The sequence below is a fragment of the Erinaceus europaeus genome, chromosome 3 (assembly GCF_950295315.1).
Source record: "Erinaceus europaeus chromosome 3, mEriEur2.1, whole genome shotgun sequence".
In the NCBI taxonomy this organism is placed as follows: domain Eukaryota; kingdom Metazoa; phylum Chordata; class Mammalia; order Eulipotyphla; family Erinaceidae; genus Erinaceus; species Erinaceus europaeus.
Window position 1 is genome coordinate 184,493,431 of NC_080164.1, and position 18,979 is coordinate 184,512,409.

The 18,979-nt window shown below is 64.0% G+C and overlaps 1 protein-coding gene across 1 annotated transcript in view; it reads right to left on the reverse strand.

The window, feature by feature from the left end:
* SH3BP2 (SH3 domain binding protein 2) overlaps nt 1–13,915 on the reverse strand; it is a 42,092-nt gene extending 28,177 nt beyond the window's left edge. The window contains exon 1 of the mRNA XM_060188530.1: nt 13,768–13,915. The gene's annotated coding sequence lies outside the window, so the exon portion shown is untranslated. The remainder of the gene's footprint in view (nt 1–13,767) is intronic.
* Nucleotides 13,916–18,979: the final 5,064 nt, after the last annotated feature.

Sequence of the window (18,979 nt, forward strand, 5' to 3'; positions counted from 1 at the left end):
CAGGGCAGGGCACACCGGTCCACACTGAATCAGGCAGGGCAGGGCAGGGCAGGGCAGGGCAGGGCAGGGCAGGGCACACCGGTCCACACTGAATCAGGCAGGGCAGGGCAGGGCAGGGCAGGGCAGGGCACACCGGTCCACACTGAATCAGGCAGGGCAGGGCAGGGCAGGGCAGGGCACACCGGTCCACACTGAATCAGGCAGGGCAGGGCAGGGCAGGGCAGGGCACACCGGTCCACACTGAATCAGGCAGGGCAGGGCAGGGCAGGGCAGGGCAGGGCACGCCGGTCCTCACTGAATCAGGCAGGGCAGGCCGGCCGCAGCGCCAGGACCTACTGTTTCTTGCCATCTGCTGCCCAGGGGCCCTCTGCCTCTGAGTTCTGGCACTGGGACATAGGGGAGCCCGGCCGGCTTGGCCACACCCTGCGTCCAGGGTCAGGCCTCACACTCCAGAGCCAGAGTCTCTGACTCACAGCCTCATGACAAGGGCCCCACCCCAGGATGGCTGCTATGTTGTGCAACCCTCACCCCCCGAAGGCTCCCAGGTGGACACTCTGAGGACCACAGAGGCAGCAGGCAGGGAAAGCCAGAGGCGTCAGGTCCAGCATGGGCCCCAGGGCCCAGGCACACCCGTTCAGCCCAGGCCCCAGAGCTGAGGACAGGGAACCAGACAGCCGGCCACCAAGGCCAAGGAGGCTGAGGGCAGCCCTGCTGGGAGCCCGGGCTGGCAGAGGTCAGAGGTCAGCACGGTACCCACTGAGCCATCGGCAGGGCACCCGTGCTCGTCTGCTGGACACCAACCGCTCGGCCCTGACACTCACCCCAGGACTCTGCGTGTGGCGTCCCCTGGGAACACGGAGCTGGAAGCCCCACATTGTGGCCTTGTCCCCAGGGCGGGTCTCCCAGACAGAGCCCAGGGCCATGGGCCTGGCACCTCCTTCCCACACCTCTGCCCCCCTCTGCCCTCACTTCTTTTCTCTCTCTCTCTCTCTCTCTCTTTTAATTTACTCCCTTTTGTTACCCTTGTTACTGTTGTGGTTATTGATGTCGTCGTTGTTGGATAGGACAGAGAGACATGGAGAGAGGAGGGGGAGACAGAGAGGGGGAGAGAAAGATAGACACCTGCAGACCTGCTTCACCGCCTGGGAAGCGACTCCCCTGCAGGTGGGGAGCCAGGGGGCTCGAACCAGGATCCTTACGCCGGTCCCTGCGCTTTGCGCCCCCTGCGCTTACCCCGCTGCGCTGCCGCCCGGCCCCCTTTCTTCTTGCATGCAGTTCTCTTTTCTTTTCTTTTCTTCTTTTGTTTAATGGCCACCAGGCTTGTCACTGGGACTCAGTGCCTGTACAGCAAGTCCACTGCCCCCAGCAGCCTTTTTTTTTTTTATATTTTATATTACTTGACAGGACAGAGAGAAATTGAAAGGGGGAGAGGGAGACAGAGAAGGAAAGAGACAGAGAGACACCTGCAGGCCGGCTTCACTGCTCATAAAGCTTCCCCTGGAGTGGGGACTGGAGGCTCAAATCTGGCTCCTTGCCCATGACAGGCTGCTTGGCACCACCACCCAAACCACACTTGTTCTCTTGTCTCTTTCCAAAGATTTTACTGATTTATGAGAAAGACAGGAGAGACAGAGAGAACCAGACATCACTCTGGCACATGTGCTGCCGGCACTGAACTCAGGACCTCATGCCTGAGAGTCTGATGCTTTATCCGCTGCGCCACCGCCCGGACCACCACACTTGTTATTTTTCTCTTAGGGGTCAGGGAATGGGCCGAGCCGTCCTGCACGCTGAGAACCTTCTTTTCTTTACTCTTCTTTTCTCTCTCTTTCTTTCTTTCTCTCTCTCCCTCTCTCTCTCTCTCTCACTCTCTTTCTTTCTTCTTAGACTTAGAGAGAAAGGTAAAAGAGAAAGGGAGAAGTGAGGAGAGACCCACAGCCCTGCCCACCCTCCATGGGCTCCCTGGGTGCTGTGCCTGGTGCTGAGAGAGGAGAGACCCCACAGCCCTGCCCACCCTCCATGGGCTCCCAGGGTGCTGTGCCTGGTGCTGAGAGAGGAGAGACCCCACAGCCCTGCCCACCCTCCATGGGCTCCCTGGGTGCTGTGCAGGGTGCTGAGAGAGGAGAGACCCCACAGCCCTGCCCACCCTCCATGGGCTCCCTGGGTGCTGTGCAGGGTGCTGAGAGAGGAGAGACCCCACAGCCCTGCCCACCCTCCATGAGCTCCCTGGGTGCTGTGCAGGGTGCTGAGAGAGGAGAGACTCCACAGCCCTGCCCACCCTCCATGGGCTCCCTGGGTGCTGTGCAGGGTGCTGAGAGAGGAGAGACCCCACAGCCCTGCCCACCCTCCATGGGCTCCCTGGGTGCTGTGCCTGGTGCTGAGAGAGGAGAGACCCCACAGCCTGCCCACCCTCCATGGGGCTCCCTGGGTGCTGTGCCTGGTGCTGAGAGAGGAGAGACCCCACAGCCCTGCCCACCCTCCATGGGGCTCCCTGGGTGCTGTGCCTGGTGCTGAGAGAGGAGAGACCCCACAGCCCTGTCCACCCTCCATGGGCTCCCTGGGTGCTGTGCAGGGTGCTGAGAGAGGAGAGACCCCACAGCCCTGCCCACCCTCCATGGGCTCCCTGGGTGCTGTGCAGGGTGCTGAGAGAGGAGAGACCCCACAGCCCTGCCCACCCTCCATGGCTCCCTGGATGCTGTGCCTGGTGCTGAGAGAGGAGAGACCCCACAGCCCTGCCCACCCTCCATGGGCTCCCTGGGTGCTGTGCAGGGTGCTGAGAAAGGAGAGACCCCCACAGCCCTGCCCACCCTCCATGGGCTCCCTGGGTGCTGTGCCTGGTGCTGAGAGAGGAGAGACCCCACAGCCCTGCCCACCCTCCATGGGGCTCCCTGGGTGCTGTGCCTGGTGCTGAGAGAGGAGAGACCCCACAGCCCTGCCCACCCTCCATGGGCTCCCTGGGTGCTGTGCAGGGTGCTGAGAGAGGAGACACCCCACAGCCCTGCCCACCCTCCATGGGGCTCCCTGGGTGCTGAGCAGGGTGCTGAGAGAGGAGAGACCCCACAGCCCTGCCCACCCTCCATGGGCTCCCTGGGTGCTGTGCAGGGTGCTGAGAGAGGAGAGACCCCACAGCCCTGCTCACCCTCCATGGGCTCCCTGGGTGCTGTGCAGGGTGCTGAGAGAGGAGAGACCCCACAGCCCTGCCCACCCTCCATGGGCTCCCTGGGTGCTGTGCAGGGTGCTGAGAGAGGAGAGACCCCACAGCCCTGCCCACCCTCCATGGGCTCCCTGGGTGCTGTGCAGGGTGCTGAGAGAGGAGAGACCCCACAGCCCTGCCCACCCTCCATGGGCTCCCTGGGTGCTGTGCAGGGTGCTGAGAGAGGAGAGAACCCACAGCCCTGCCCACCCTCCATGGGCTCCCTGGGTGCTGTGCAGGGTGCTGAGAGAGGAGAGACCCCACAGCCCTGCCCACCCTCCATGGGCTCCCTGGGTGCTGTGCCTGGTGCTGAGAGAGGAGACACCCCACAGCCCTGCCCACCCTCCATGGGGCTCCCTGGGTGCTGTGCAGGGTGCTGAGAGAGGAGAGACCCCACAGCCCTGCCCACCCTCCATGGGGCTCCCTGGGTGCTGTGCAGGGTGCTGAGAGAGGAGAGACCCACAGCCCTGCCCACCCTCCATGGGCTCCCTGGGTGCTGTGCCTGGTGCTGAGAGAGGAGAGACCCCACAGCCCTGCTCACCCTCCATGGGCTCCCTGGGTGCTGTGCAGGGTGCTGAGAGAGGAGAGACCCCACAGCCCTGCCCACCCTCCATGGGCTCCCTGGGTGCTGTGCCTGGTGCTGAGAGAGGAGACACCCCACAGCCCTGCCCACCCTCCATGGGCTCCCTGGGTGCTGTGCCTGGTGCTGAGAGAGGAGAGACCCCACAGCCCTGCCCACCCTCCATGGGCTCCCTGGGTGCTGTGCCTGGTGCTGAGAGAGGAGACACCCCACAGCCCTGCCCACCCTCCATGGGCTCCCTGGGTGCTGTGCCTGGTGCTGAGAGAGGAGAGACCCCACAGCCCTGCCCACCCTCCATGGGCTCCCTGGGTGCTGTGCAGGGTGCTGAGAGAGGAGACACCCCACAGCCCTGCCCACCCTCCATGGGCTCCCTGGGTGCTGTGCCTGGTGCTGAGAGAGGAGAGACCCCACAGCCCTGCCCACCCTCCATGGGCTCCCTGGGTGCTGTGCAGGGTGCTGAGAGAGGAGACACCCCACAGCCCTGCTCACCCTCCATGGGCTCCCTGGGTGCTGTGCCTGGTGCTGAGAGAGGAGACACCCCACAGCCCTGCCCACCCTCCATGGGCTCCCTGGGTGCTGTGCAGGGTGCTGAGAGAGGAGAGACCCCACAGCCCTGCTCACCCTCCATGGGCTCCCTGGGTGCTGTGCAGGGTGCTGAGAGAGGAGAGACCCCACAGCCCTGCCCACCCTCCATGGGTTCCCTGGGTGCTGTGCCTGGTGCTGAGAGAGGAGACACCCCACAGCCCTGCCCACCCTCCATGGGCTCCCTGGGTGCTGTGCCTGGTGCTGAGAGAGGAGAGACCCCACAGCCTGCCCACCCTCCATGGGGCTCCCTGGGTGCTGTGCCTGGTGCTGAGAGAGGAGAGACCCCACAGCCCTGCCCACCCTCCATGGGGCTCCCTGGGTGCTGTGCCTGGTGCTGAGAGAGGAGAGACCCCACAGCCCTGTCCACCCTCCATGGGCTCCCTGGGTGCTGTGCAGGGTGCTGAGAGAGGAGAGACCCCACAGCCCTGCCCACCCTCCATGGGCTCCCTGGGTGCTGTGCAGGGTGCTGAGAGAGGAGAGACCCCACAGCCCTGCCCACCCTCCATGGCTCCCTGGATGCTGTGCCTGGTGCTGAGAGAGGAGAGACCCCACAGCCCTGCCCACCCTCCATGGGCTCCCTGGGTGCTGTGCAGGGTGCTGAGAAAGGAGAGACCCCCACAGCCCTGCCCACCCTCCATGGGCTCCCTGGGTGCTGTGCCTGGTGCTGAGAGAGGAGAGACCCCACAGCCCTGCCCACCCTCCATGGGGCTCCCTGGGTGCTGTGCCTGGTGCTGAGAGAGGAGAGACCCCACAGCCCTGCCCACCCTCCATGGGCTCCCTGGGTGCTGTGCAGGGTGCTGAGAGAGGAGACACCCCACAGCCCTGCCCACCCTCCATGGGGCTCCCTGGGTGCTGAGCAGGGTGCTGAGAGAGGAGAGACCCCACAGCCCTGCCCACCCTCCATGGGCTCCCTGGGTGCTGTGCAGGGTGCTGAGAGAGGAGAGACCCCACAGCCCTGCTCACCCTCCATGGGCTCCCTGGGTGCTGTGCAGGGTGCTGAGAGAGGAGAGACCCCACAGCCCTGCCCACCCTCCATGGGCTCCCTGGGTGCTGTGCAGGGTGCTGAGAGAGGAGAGACCCCACAGCCCTGCCCACCCTCCATGGGCTCCCTGGGTGCTGTGCAGGGTGCTGAGAGAGGAGAGACCCCACAGCCCTGCCCACCCTCCATGGGCTCCCTGGGTGCTGTGCAGGGTGCTGAGAGAGGAGAGAACCCACAGCCCTGCCCACCCTCCATGGGCTCCCTGGGTGCTGTGCAGGGTGCTGGGAGAGGAGACACCCCACAGCCCTGCCCACCCTCCATGGGCTCCCTGGGTGCTGTGCCTGGTGCTGAGAGAGGAGAGACCCCACAGCCCTGCCCACCCTCCATGAGCTCCCTGGGTGCTGTGCAGGGTGCTGAGAGAGGAGACACCCCACAGCCCTGCCCACCCTCCATGGGCTCCCTGGGTGCTGTGCCTGGTGCTGAGAGAGGAGACACCCCACAGCCCTGCCCACCCTCCATGGGGCTCCCTGGGTGCTGTGCAGGGTGCTGAGAGAGGAGAGACCCCACAGCCCTGCCCACCCTCCATGGGGCTCCCTGGGTGCTGTGCAGGGTGCTGAGAGAGGAGAGACCCACAGCCCTGCCCACCCTCCATGGGCTCCCTGGGTGCTGTGCCTGGTGCTGAGAGAGGAGAGACCCCACAGCCCTGCTCACCCTCCATGGGCTCCCTGGGTGCTGTGCAGGGTGCTGAGAGAGGAGAGACCCCACAGCCCTGCCCACCCTCCATGGGCTCCCTGGGTGCTGTGCCTGGTGCTGAGAGAGGAGACACCCCACAGCCCTGCCCACCCTCCATGGGCTCCCTGGGTGCTGTGCCTGGTGCTGAGAGAGGAGAGACCCCACAGCCCTGCCCACCCTCCATGGGCTCCCTGGGTGCTGTGCCTGGTGCTGAGAGAGGAGACACCCCACAGCCCTGCCCACCCTCCATGGGCTCCCTGGGTGCTGTGCCTGGTGCTGAGAGAGGAGAGACCCCACAGCCCTGCCCACCCTCCATGGGCTCCCTGGGTGCTGTGCAGGGTGCTGAGAGAGGAGACACCCCACAGCCCTGCCCACCCTCCATGGGCTCCCTGGGTGCTGTGCCTGGTGCTGAGAGAGGAGAGACCCCACAGCCCTGCCCACCCTCCATGGGCTCCCTGGGTGCTGTGCAGGGTGCTGAGATAGGAGAGACCCCACAGCCCTGCCCACCCTGTGCTGTGCTTGGTGCTGTTTTGAGCTAGACTTGAACCCAGGGCCTTGTGCACAGTGGTCACGTGCGCTCGCTGCTGAATTTCAGCTTTTTTGCACCATCGCCCCCCTTCCCAGTCCCCATTGAGTCTGAGCTTGGCTGTGCCTGGGGTCACCTACAGGCTGGAAGCAGGGCAGCAGATGAGGACTGGCTGCAGGGGCATGGTGGGTCCTGGGGGCCTGAGTCTCTGCTGGACAGAGACTGGGGGTCGACAGGCAGTGGTGCACCTGGTTATGTGCTCACGTCACAGTGCACAGGGACCTGGGTCCAAACCCCCGCTCCCCACCTGCAGGGGGAAGCTTTGCGAGCGGTGAGGCAGGGCTACAGGTGTCTCTCCATCCCTCTCCCTCTGTCTCCCCCCCTCAATTTCTCTCTGTCTCTATCAAATAATAAACAAATAAGTTATAAAAAGAAAAGGAGACCAGAAGGAGGAATCCAGAGAGGCCACAGGAAGAGGCTCGGGGCCAAGAGACGGAAGGAGGAGCCAGCCAGCTGGGCCTGGGGAACCAAGTGTTCCTCCTCTGCCGGGAAGCCCGCCACGCTGGGCTGGGGGCTGGCAGCCCGGCCGTTCCCAGGAGCCCACACAGTGCCCCATTGTTCCAAGCCGGGAAGGAGGCAGCTGGCGAAGGGCCCGGCCCCCTGCGCACTGCCCACTGGCCTCCCGGGCAGGCTGCCGAGCCCTGGACACACTGGGCAGGGGCAGGGCGGGAGGGGTGTCCATGTGGGTGAGGTCTGGGAAATCCCATCCAGGCCACAGCATAAGTCTCGAGGTCTCAGTCCTCACCCGGGTGAGGTCACTACCTCCGTGCCCTCCCGACGTCCTCTTGCGGGTCCCACCCCACCTGGCAGTTTGTGCCACCCCAAGAAACTCCTGTTCCCCCAAGCCAGGCTGGGGGTGTGCCCTCAAGGGTCCCAGAGCCCAGGGAGTGGGGAAGAGGGCCTGGGGCATGGCTCCCCACTGGCCCCTGTGAGGGGTGGCCACTTCTAGTCAGGGTCCTGGGCCCACCCGGGACAGGGCTCCAGCAGCTCCGCCAGGGCCCAGAGAGACAGCCCACCAGGGTGGCCAGGGTTCGAGCCCTGGCACCAACCACGTGTGAGGGCTACGGTGGGGCGCACGGGTTAGCTTCCTAACTGGAGAAGATGCGTGGGGTGGGGGCGGGCCTGGGTGGTGGTGCACATACTCCTAGGCACACAGACCCACAAGGACCCACACAAGGATCCGGGTTCGAGCCCCTGTTCCCCACCTGCAAAGGGGTCACTTCACAAGCAGTGAAGCAGGGCTGCAGGTGTCTCTGGGTCTCTCCCCTTTTCTCTTTTCAAGATTTTGTTTATTTATTCATGAGGAAGACAGGAGGAGAGAGAAAGAGTCGGACATCGCTGGTCCACGTGCCGCCACTGCTTTACCCACCGCACTGCCTCCTGGGCCACTGTCTCTCCCCCTCTAGCTCCTCTGTCCCGTCCAATAAAAGGAATAAGTGGCCGCCAGAAGCAGTGAGTCCGCAGTGCCGGCACCAAGCCCCAGAGATGACCTGGAGGAAAAAGAAAGAAAGAAAGAAAGAAAGAAAGAAAGAAAGAAAGAAAGAAAGAAAAAGAAAGGAGGGGCCGGGTGGTGGTGCTGCTGGCTGAGCGCTCACCTCACAGCGCACAAGGACCCGGGTTCAAGCCCCCAGTCCCCATCTGCAGTGGGGAGCTTCACGAGCGGTGAAGCAGGGCTGCGGGTGTCTCTCTGTCTCTCTCCCTCTGTCTCCCCCCCTCCATTGCTCTCTGTCGCTATCCAATAATAAATAAATAAAATGAAATAATAAAAAAAAAAGAAAGAAACATCTGCATGTAGGGACAATGCCCCCACTCTTAGCATGAACCGGGCTCTCTACCCCTGAGTCAAAGTGGCCTTGGTCAGCAGCCTTCGGGTCCACTCCGTCTGCCCAAGCGTCTGCGTATAACCCAAACAAGTCGTACTCTCTACAGAATGCAAAAACAGCCTGAGAAGCTTGTTGCTCTGAGTGACTGTGGGAAGGGTGGTAACTGTATAGGGGCCAGAGTCCTGCTGCACTCAGGGCTGTTTCTTGTCTTGTACCGTGCCTGCGGCATTAAGAGGACAGGTAGATGGATAGATAGATACATAGACTATAGATAGATATACAGATGATAGATAGATAAATAGACAGACAGACAGCTAAGTAGATGATAGACAGACAAATAGGTAGATGATAGATAGATACACGGATGATAGACAGACAGACAGACAAACAGACAGACAGACAGCTAAGTAGATGATAGGTAGATGATAGGCAGGTAGGCAGATACGGGTGACAGATGACAAGTAAAAAGTACCACAGTCACTAACCACTGCTTCCTGCGTTAAGGTCTTGGGTGCCCATCATAACAGCCGGTTCCTAGCACCCAATTCCGGGGGGGGGGGGTGCTCTCCTGTCTTCGTCTCCCTCTCTCCCTCTCTTTAGATAGGACAGAGAGAAATGGAGAGAGGAGGGGAGACAGAGAGGGGAGAGAAAGACAGACACCTGCAGCCCTGCTTCACCGCCACCTGCGCTTAACCCGCTGTGCTACCGCCCGACTCCCCCTGTCTCCCTCTCTCCCCACTCTCTGGCCCGGTCTCTGTCTGAATGGAGAAGCTGGCCCGCACTGAAGCTATGCAGCCCGCCCCTGGCACCCCAGCCTGGAATAGCAGCCCCCTGGCACCCAGCTGGCAGGACCCTGAGCCTGGGGCACCTCTGTGGGGGGCAGGGATAGGGTCCCCCTTTTCAGCCTCTTCCTCCCCCACTTCCTGCCCCAGAGCGGGCCTGCTGGCGGCCACACCACTTGAGCTCCTCCTCACACCAGAGAAACGGGAAGACTGGCCTCAGAGGCCCTGCCCACGTGACAGCCCGGCGGGGCCGTGGGGGGCAGCTCAGCTAGCGGACACAGGGTCACGTGGTGGAGCCACACCAGGCCCCTCGGGCGGGGTCAGTCTGGGGCTCCCCTGCACCTGACAGCTGGCAGTGGTCTTGGCCTCCCGGGGCAGCGCTCCAGAGCCCCCGGGCTGATCCTGGGGACGCAGGTCAGGGGACAGCCCCACGGCTCCCATGCCCTGCCCGGGGCCCTGGGAGGCAGGGAGGGGCCGCCCTTGCCTGGGGATGGCCAGTGGGGACCAGGTCAGCGTGCAGGCTCCCATCTGCCTCCCTGGGCCCTTCTTCTGGATCTTTCTCTGCCACTCCTACTGCGACAGATGCCACTTGGCTGGCCCACCTCGAGCCTCAGAGCCCAGGCCCCCCCGACCTTGTACCCCTGGAACTGGTGGCTTTGGGGAGCCTAGGCTGAGCCCCGGCCTCGTCCAATGTCCAGGAAGGAATGGTCACGGTCACAGGGGAGGAAGAGCTTGTTAGAAGCAGGGCTGCCACAGGCAGCTGTGTCCAAGTAGTTATTTTATTTTATTCTATTTATTTATTTTTGCCTCCAGAATTATCACTGGGCACAGAGTCTGAACTATGAATCCACTGCTCCTGATAGCCATTTTTTCCTTTTTATTTTTTGTTATTGGATAGAACAGCGATAAATTGAGAGAGAAGGGGAAGATAGCAAGGGAGAGAGACAGACAGACAGACAGCTGCTTCACCGCTTGTGAAGTGTCCGTGCTGCCAGTGGGAAGCCAGGGGCTGGAACCTGGGTCTTGTGCTGAGTATTAAGTGCACTTAACCAGGTGCACCACAGCTGGGCCTACTAGTAGTAGTAGATTAATTAATTAATTGATTGATAGATTTGCCACCAGGGTTACAGCTGGGGCTCAGGCCGGCACTACGAATCCTTTGCTCCCAGGAGCTTTTTTTACTGACAGGGGAAGGGAAGATAGAGGGAGAGAGACAGACACCTGCAGCCCTGCTTCACCGCTCATGGAGCTTCCCCTGCAGGTGGGGACGGGGGCTCCATGTGCCTGAATTCTGGGGGTACAACCCTCGTGGGGCGTGAGGACTGGGGGCAGCAGCCCAGTTCAGAGAAGCCACCTGTCTGCTCAGCTGCCCGCCACGTTGTCGCTCCCCAGCCCTCCCCACAGGGCCCCCGTTTCCAGGGGCCATGAGCACCCACACTCCCACCCCTCCTCTGGGGTATCAGGCGTGACCACCAGGTGACAGCCCCCAGGCCACCTGGGGCGCAGACCCCAGCACACCCCTGAGGGTTGAGGGGGCACTGCCCACAGCAGCGTTGCAAGGACGGGGCCAAGCCCAGCTCACGCCCAGGGGCAACAGTGAGGGCTCAGGGAACTAGGGGGCCGGGGCATGGGGCCATGGGGCTCTCCGGTGTTCGGAAGAAGTGTGGCTGGATCAGGACCCCCCAACAGGAGCAGCAGGGCCTGTGCAGGTCAGAACAGGGAGGGCCTGGCCAGGTATGGGGTGCAGTCCGGGTGACCCTCAACGAGATCCCCTCAGGGCCCCCAGAGGCAGGGCTCCCCGTTGCTTTTGCAGGAAGAGGAGCTGGGCCCACAGTGGCCGGGCAGAGGGCAGGGGAAGCTCAGCCACCCCCCACCACCCTCAGCACGCAGCACGCAAGCCGCCACCCAGTGTGTCACCAACACTCTCCCTCTCCGCAGGTTCCAGCAGGCAGCCGGCCCCACCCACAGCCTGGGGCTCTGGAGGAGCCGGTAGGTGCACGTAGGTGCGCCCAGCTGACTGTAGCAGAGGTGCTGTGAGGCTCCGAGCTGGGCCTCAGGCGGCCCTGGCTGACCTCTCCCTGTGGCTCACCCCCCACCTCCAGCTCCGGTCATCCCAGAAGCCAAGGGTCACTCACCACCGGACTTTGGAGTCTGAGCAGAGACCTTCCTGCCTGCCAGCAGGGCCAGGCCTGGCTCTTGAGTGGGAGTGGGACAGTAGGGCTGACCATTCAGCTCGGCACAGGGGTCCCAGCCTTGGGGTGTGTGTGTGTGTGTGTGTGTGTGTGTGTGTGTGTGTGTGTGTGGTGAGACACCTCCAGGGTGGGGTTTGGGCGGGGAGAGCAGGAGGGGCTCACGGGCACTGCCCACCAGAGCAGGGGTGTCTCTGCCTGGGGGTTGGGGCTGTGACTCGGCCGGGAGGCTCAGTGTTGTCCCTCAGTGATGCTGGCATGTGCCCACCCCACCCCACCCCCAGACCACAGACCACAAAGAGGACACCCCCCCAGCTCCAAGACACAGGTGGCCGGCTCACAGGCTTTTCTGTCTTCAGCTGCCTGGAGGGGCCTCAGGCCTCCCAGGAGTCCAGTGCTGAGTGCCCCGCCGGCCCTCCAGGCCCAGGAGCTGGCATCCTGGTCCCCACCCCCCGCCCTCGGCACGTCTGCCACACACGCTGGTCAAACTGGTCTGCTGCCCCAGCGCTGCCAGCTCTGGGTCAGTCCGTCACTGCGTTCAGGGCCCACCACTGCACCCAGGAACTCGGGCGTGGCACCCAGAGCCCCTCCAGCTTCTCACACCGACTGGGGCAGGTGGAGCATGAGGTGGCCAGGGAGGGGCGGGCAGGACTGCCAGGGTCACTGACACCCAAGGACAGAGACCAGGAGAGGCCCTGCGTCCTCAGACTCGACACGCCTGCCCTGCCTCTCCTGGCCCAGACCACCCCACCCCCAATCCAAGGTGGTCCTGCTGTCTGTCCCCTCTGTCCAGCTAAAGGCTCAGTCGCTAAACAGTGGCCACTCGCTGCCACCAGTCTCGAGGGCAGTCGTCAGCCCCCACTCTGGGGTCATGACCCCACTTCCAGGCGGGGAGACAGTCCTCTGGACTCAGGGGCCATGGCTCCGTCCCTCTGCGCCCATGGGGCCTTGCCTGCCTGCGGGTGTCCACGCGGGGGGTTGAGTCATCACCCCCACTTTCCTCTGCCCATGTGAACAGGAAGGACGGCGCTGCCACATGCTCCCGTTCTCTGCAGAGAGCCGGCTTCTCCCTGGCCACAGAGGCCCGAAGGGCCCCCCAAAGTCCAGGTCCTCCATCAGCACCTCTCTCTCCAGGTGGCCGGCTGGGGGCTGTCTGCCCCGAGGGCCAGGCTGGACCGGACCCTGGGCACAGAGGGTGACTGCGGGGTGCAGGCGGCAACAGCGGGTAACAGTGTCCCCGGCCCACCTGCCCTGGGGCCCCCGTGGCCAGAAGTGACCGTGCCCCTTCCCTTCCCTCCCCTTCCAGGCTCTGGCCCCACGCCAGGCACCACCCTAGGGTCACACGGGCAGAGACAGCCTGGACTGGAGCTTCCCGGGTGGGGACTCCCGCTTCCTGGTTGTGCTGGGTGCCCTGGCTGGGTGCCCTGGGTGAGCTGGGTGCCCTGGCTGGGTGTGCTGGGTGCCCTGGCTGGGTGTGCTGGGTGCCCTTAGCTGGGTGCCCTGGGTGCGCTGGGTGCCCTGGGTGTGCTGGTTGCCCTGGCTGGGTGCACTGGGTGCTCTGGGTGCGCTGGGTGCCCTGGCTGGGTGCACTGGGTGCTCTGGGTGCGCTGGGTGCCCTGGCTGGGTGCACTGGGTGCGCTGGGTGCCCTGGCTGGGTGCCCTGGGTGCGCTGGGTGCCCTTAGCTGGGTGCCCTTAGCTGGGTGCCCTGGGTGCGCTGGGTGCGCTGGGTGCCCTGGCTGGGTGCACTGGGTGCTCTGGGTGCGCTGGGTGCCCTGGCTGGGTGCACTGGGTGCGCTGGGTGCCCTGGCTGGGTGCCCTGGGTGCGCTGGGTGCCCTTAGCTGGGTGCCCTGGGTGCGCTGGGTGCCCTGGCTGGGTGCCTTAGCTGGGTACCCTGGGTGCGCTGGGTGCCCTGGGTGCGCTGGGTGCCCTTAGCTGGGTGCGCTGGGTGCCCTGGCTGGGTGCCTTAGCTGGGTACCCTGGGTGCGCTGGGTGCGGAGGGGAGGCGGGTGGGGGCTCAGCACCCAGCAGCGGGCCGCCGTCCTGCCCACGGAGGCCACCGGGCGCCGTCCCTGCCTCCCGGAGCGGGCTGGCGACGAGGAGTCCCGGCGGGAGGAAGCGGGGCGGGCGTCCCGCCGGAGCGTGGGCAGCCGAGTCTCGGCCCGCGGTGGCGGCCGCCCGGGGTGGGCGGGGAGCGGCCCCGGCGGAGCGCGGACCCGGGCGGCGCCCCCCTTCCCCGCCCGGCGCACCCGGTGGTGCAGCCCGCCCGCGCGCACCGAGGGCCGCAGGGTCGCGAGGCCCCGCCGCCCCGCACCTTACCCGCTCCGGCTCTGGCTCTGTTCCGCCGCGCGCCCGCAGCCGCTCCAGCGTGGACCCCGCGGTCTCTGCAAGGCGGCGGGCGGCGCCCCGCCCACGCGACCCCGCCCACCAGGGCACCGCCCACCGGCGCCCCGCCCACCGGCGCCCCGCCCACCAGGGCCCCGCCCACCAAGAACCGCTTCCTTGGGCCACGCCCATCGCGAGCCCCGCCCGCCGCGCGTGGCCCCGCCCATCCTGTGGATCCCGCGGGTGGAGTCTGGGCTGGGGAGGCTGAAGTGACAGACAGACAGCTGGTGAGAGAGAGACAGACAGAGACAGAGACAGAGAGGGGAGGGAGAGAGAAAGAGAGAAGGTGAGGGAGACAGAAAGGGAGGAAGGCTCCAGCAGGGGAGGGAGGGAGAGGGGGGAGGGAGGAGGAGAGGGAGAGAGAGGGAGAGAGAGGGGGAGGGAGGGAGAGCAGGGGAGAGAGAGAGAGAGGGAGGGGGAGGGAGAGAGAGAGAGAGGGAGGGGGAGGGAGAGAGAGAGAGAGGGAGGGGGAGGGAGAGAGAGAGGGAGGGAGGGGAGGGAGAGAGAGAGAGGGAGAGAGGAGAGAGAGAGGGAGGGGGGGAGAGAGAGAGAGGAGAGAGAGAGAGAGAGGGAGGAGAGAGAGGGAGGAGAGAGAGAGAGGGAGGGAGGAGAGAGAGAGAGGAGTGAGAGAGAGAGGGAGGGAGGAGAGAGAGAGAGGAGTGAGAGAGGGAGAGAGAGAGAGAGGAGAGAGGGAGGGAGGAGAGAGAGAGGGAGAGAGAGAGGGAGGAGAGAGAGAGGGAGAGAGAGAGGGAGGAGAGAGAGAGGGAGAGAGAGAGGGAGGAGAGAGAGAGGGAGAGAGGAGAGAGAGAGAGAGGGAGAGAGGAGAGAGAGAGAGGGAGGGAGGAGAGAGAGAGAGAGGGAGGGAGGAGAGAGAGAGGGAGAGAGAGAGGGAGAGAGAGAGAGAGGGAGAGAGGAGAGAGAGAGGGAGGGAGGGAGGAGAGAGAGAGAGGAGTGAGAGAGAGAGAGGGAGGAGAGAGAGGGAGAGAGGGGGAGAGGAGAGAGAGAGGGAGGGAGGGAGGAGAGAGAGAGAGGAGTGAGAGAGAGAGAGGGAGGAGAGAGAGAGAGAGGGAGGAGAGAGAGAGAGAGGGAGAGAGGGGGAGGGAGGGCGCAGCAGGGGAGGGTGGCTGGGCAGGAGTGAGACACCTCCACCTCCCCCCCCCCCCCCCCCCCGCTTGAGGCCTGTGGCCCCCACCCACCTCCTCTGGGTCTGGGGTCTGGGTGCAGCAGCGACCCCGTGACCCCTGCAGCCCCTGGGCAGGAGATGGCCACTCAGCGCCCTCGGCCCCCCACCTGGAGAGACGGACAGACAGACGACAGACGGACGGGACGGACGCAGGAGGCCCTGAAGGGAGCCGCAGTGGGGTGCTCCAAGGGCTGGGGGCAGGGCTGAGGCCCAGCTGCTGGGTGCGCCTGGCACGCCTGGGGCACCGGTCTGACCCCACACCCGCTTCCTCTCCTGCACAGCACCAACTTCTTCTTTTTAAAATTTTTTCTTGATTTTTTACCAGAGCTCAGCCCTGGCTTATGGTGGTGCAGGGGATCGAACCTGGGACTTTGGAGCCTCAGGCATGAAAGTCTCTTTGCAGAACCACTATGCTGTCTACCCCTGCCTGACCAGGTATTTTTTTTACTATTATTATTATTATTCATTTATTTATTCCCTTTTGTTGCCCTTGTTTTTATTGTTGTTGTAGTTATTGTTGTTGATGTTGTTGTTGTTGGATAGGACAGAGAGAAGTGGAGAGAGGAGGGGAAGACAGAGAGCGGGAGAGAAAGACAGACACCTGCAGACCTGCTTCACCGCCTGGGAAGCGACTCCCCTGCAGGTGGGGAGCCGGGGGCTCGAACCAGGATCCTCACGCCGGTCCTTGCGCTTTGCGCCACCTGCGCTTAACCCGCCGCGCCACCGCCTGACTCCCAAGCACCATCTTCGGTGAGGCAAAGACCGGCATGAGGCTCCCGGTTCAAGCCCCCGGCCCGCACCCCACCTGCACCCCTGCCTCCCCGCAGCCCAGGGTCCTGGGGGGCCTGTCAGGGAGGCCGTCTGGGGTGGCATGAGGGGCCCCCGGGGCTCTCTGGCAGGGGGGCGCCCCGTGTGAACAGAAATGGGGGCCGAGGGGTCCGGTCCAGGGCCAGGGTCCCCATGGCCGCCTCTGCCCCCAGTGGGCCTGCCGCACCCCAGGCTGTGACGTGGAGAACAGCGCCCACCCATGCACACCCCCGCTTCTATTTTTACCCCCAAACAGCCCACTGTCAGCCCCTGGGGCCCAATTTGGGACTCGAAAGTGGGGTTCTATTCTGGTCCCTGCTTCCGGCCCGGGTGTGGGGTGTGAAGTGAAGGCGGTGTTTGTACACGGAGCCTCCCTCCCCCGCGCCCCTTCCCACAGCCCCCGGCATGGCACCCGGGCCGGGAGGGCAGGGTCTGCAAGGGCGTGGAGGCCCCGTGGACGGCGCCCCCAGATGTGAGGGCATGGAAGTGCCCGGGTATGGCTCCCTCAGGCCAGCCTTGGGGTCAGACCAGGAGCGAAGGCGAAGGCGAGGGTGGCCCGCAGGCCTGCAGACCCCCAGGGTGTCCACCCACCCTCCGCTGCCCACACCCCTCCCTCCCTCTGCTCACCCTCACGGCCTTGGAGACTGGGGCCCGGCAGGCCCTGCACCTGAGCCCAACCCTGACCCCCCACATGCCCACCGGGCGGCCGGGGCGGGCGGGCGGAGAGGAACAGAGGAACAGAACGAGGGAGAACTGCCCCACCGCCAGGGCCTGGCGGGGGACAGCCGGCCAGCCCTCGAGTGGCCAGGAGGGGGCAGCACCTGCCTGAGGACAACTTGGGGGGCAGCAGGGAGGGCTTGCAGCCTGCTTAGGGGACCTGGCATTTATTTATGAATTTATTTGTTTATTTATTTTGTGTCCAGGGTTGGCGCTGGGGCTCGGTGCCGGGAGGCCATCTTTCCCATGTTCTTGGACAGGACAGAGAGAAATGGAGAGAGGAGGGGAAGACAGAGAGGGGGAGAGAAAGACAGACACCTGCAGACCTGCTTCACCGCCTGGGAAGCGACTCCCCTGTAGGTGGGGAGCTGGGGCTTGAACCTGGATCCTTACGCTGGTCCTTGCGCTTGGCCCCATGTGCACTACAGCCTGACTCCCCTCTTTCTTTTTTTTTTTATTTCTTTTCTTAATTTTTAAAAATATTTATTTATTTATTCCCTTTCATTGCCCTTGTTGTTTTATTGTCTTAGTTATTTTTGCTGCTATTAATTTCATCATTGTTGGATAGGACAGAGAGAAATGGAGAGAGGAGGGGAAGACAGAGAGGGGGGAGAGAAAGACAGACACCTGCAGACCTGCTTCACCGCCTGGGAAGCAACTCCCTGCAGGTGGGGAGCCGGGGGCTCGAACCGGGATCCTGACGCCGGTCCCTGTGCTTGGCGCCACCTGCGCTTAACCCGCTGCGCCACCGCCGACTCCCCTCGCTTGCCTTTTTCCTTAACAGAGGATAAAAAACAGAGAGGAAGAGAGACAGCTGTGACATAGCCCCAGGCACCGAGGGCTTGAACCCGGGTCCTGCGGGGCACGTGCTTAACATGTGTGCTGTACCAAAGTGCCACCCAGGCCCTCGCCCTGTGTCGAATGTGGAGAGAGAACAGCGCCACTGATGGAACCTGAGCACTTCTGGCCACTGCACACACGGCCTCCTCAAGGCTGTCGTTGGGGTCTGAGCCCCCACAGCTCTGCGGCTGCCAGTGGATCTGCTGGGCGGGGAGGGGCGAGAGAGCCAGAGACAGAAAGGAGGACGGGGCCAGGCGGTGGCGCACCTGCTTGAGCACACACACTACAGTGCACAGGGAGCCGGGTTCAAGCCCCTGGTTCCCTGCAGGGGGGAACCTTCACCAGCTGTGAAGCAGGGCTGCAGGCGTCTCTTTCTCTCAGTTTCTCCCCATCCTGGGGGGTCAGGTGATGGCGCACCTGGTTGAGTGCACACATCACAGTGCTCACGGAGCCAGGTTCGAACCCCTGGTCCCCATCTGCAGGGGGGAAGCTTCACCAGTGGGGAAGCAGGGCTGCAGGTGTCTCTCTGTCTCTCCCCCACTCTGTCTCCCCCTCTCCTCTCAAGTTCTCTCTGTCTCTATCCAATAATAAATAAATATTTGGGGGGCAGGGAAGATAGCATAATGGTTATGCAATGAGACTCTCATGCCTGAGGCTCTGAAGTCCCAGGTTCAATCCCCTGCACTACCATAAGCCAGAGCTGAGCGGGACTCTGGGAAAAATGAAATAAAATGGGTAGCACAGCAGGTTAAGCGCAGGTGGCGCAAAGTGCAAGGACCCCAGTTCGAGCCCCCGGCTCCCCACCTGCAGGTCTGCAGGTGTCTGTCTTTCTCTCCCCTGTCTTCCCCTCCTCTCTCCATTTCTCTCTGTCCTATCCAACAACAGCTATAACAACAATAACAAGGGCAACAACAGTGGCAACGAAATGGGAAAACATGGCCTCCAGGAACAGTGCAGGCACCGAGCCCCAGCGATAACCCTGGAGGCAAAAATAAATGGTTTAAGAAACGCAGGAAAGACAGAGCAGCGCTGCCCCCCCCCCAGCACCCTAGGGCCACAGTGCCGGTGCGTGCACCCTGCGAGCTGAACCCCGCCCGGCTTCCATCACGGGTGTCCTGCGCCCCGGGCTTTCTCTCCCTCCCCAGCTCTGCCGGCTCCCCTGTACGCGCGGCTCCTTCCCTGCCGCCCTCCCAGGCGGCCCCCGTGGCCCTGGGTCCCGGCCGCCGCTCGGGCTGCAAAGTGGACTTGTTCCACTGGGCTTGTCACAGGGGACCTGACAGGAAGTGGCCCCCGGCCCCCAGCCGGGTGCTGGGCCCTGGGGGGCGTGGGCAGGGCCAGTGCTGTGTGTGGGTGCTCAGGGCCCTCCTGGGCTCCTCTGCCCGCTCCAGCCAGCCCTGCCCCGGGCCCTGGGCACAAGCCTGCTAGAGGCGGCCGCAGAGAGCCGGGCCGGGCCTCCTGCCTCCTGCCCGTGGGGCTGGGCTGGGCTGGGCTGGCCACCAGGACCGCTGCCATAGTGATTCTCCTGGGCCTGTCCCAGGGGAGGCTGCTCCTCACCCAGCACCCAGTCTGGGGAACTGGGCTACCTGCCGACGCTTCCGG